We start from the raw sequence: 344 nt of genomic DNA on the forward strand, positions 1-344 counted from the left end.
TGCTGGTGCAGCCAAAGCGCCCAGCAGCAGCAGCAGCAGCAGCAGCAGCAGCAACAACAACAGCGGCAGCAGCAGCAGCAGCAGCAACAGCAACACGGAGCAAACAGCAGCAGAAGGGGGTGCAGCAGCTGCAGAAGCAGAAGCCGAGGCATCAGCAGCAGCAGCGGAAGCAGAAGCAGCAACAGCAGCAGCAGAAGCCTTGCTGCCGCCTTTGCGTCTAGAGTACTGCTTCGCCCCGTTTTGCCTGGAGCTGTGTTTGCTGCCGCTTGCTGCAGCACACCGCGTGCTGCTGCCGTGCTTGCTGCTGCTGCTGCTGCAGCTGCCGCTGCGGCTGCGGGGGGTCT

The sequence above is a fragment of the Eimeria tenella genome, genomic scaffold (genome assembly GCF_000499545.2).
Source record: "Eimeria tenella Houghton genomic scaffold, Eth_scaff2128, whole genome shotgun sequence".
NCBI lineage: Eukaryota > Apicomplexa > Conoidasida > Eucoccidiorida > Eimeriidae > Eimeria > Eimeria tenella.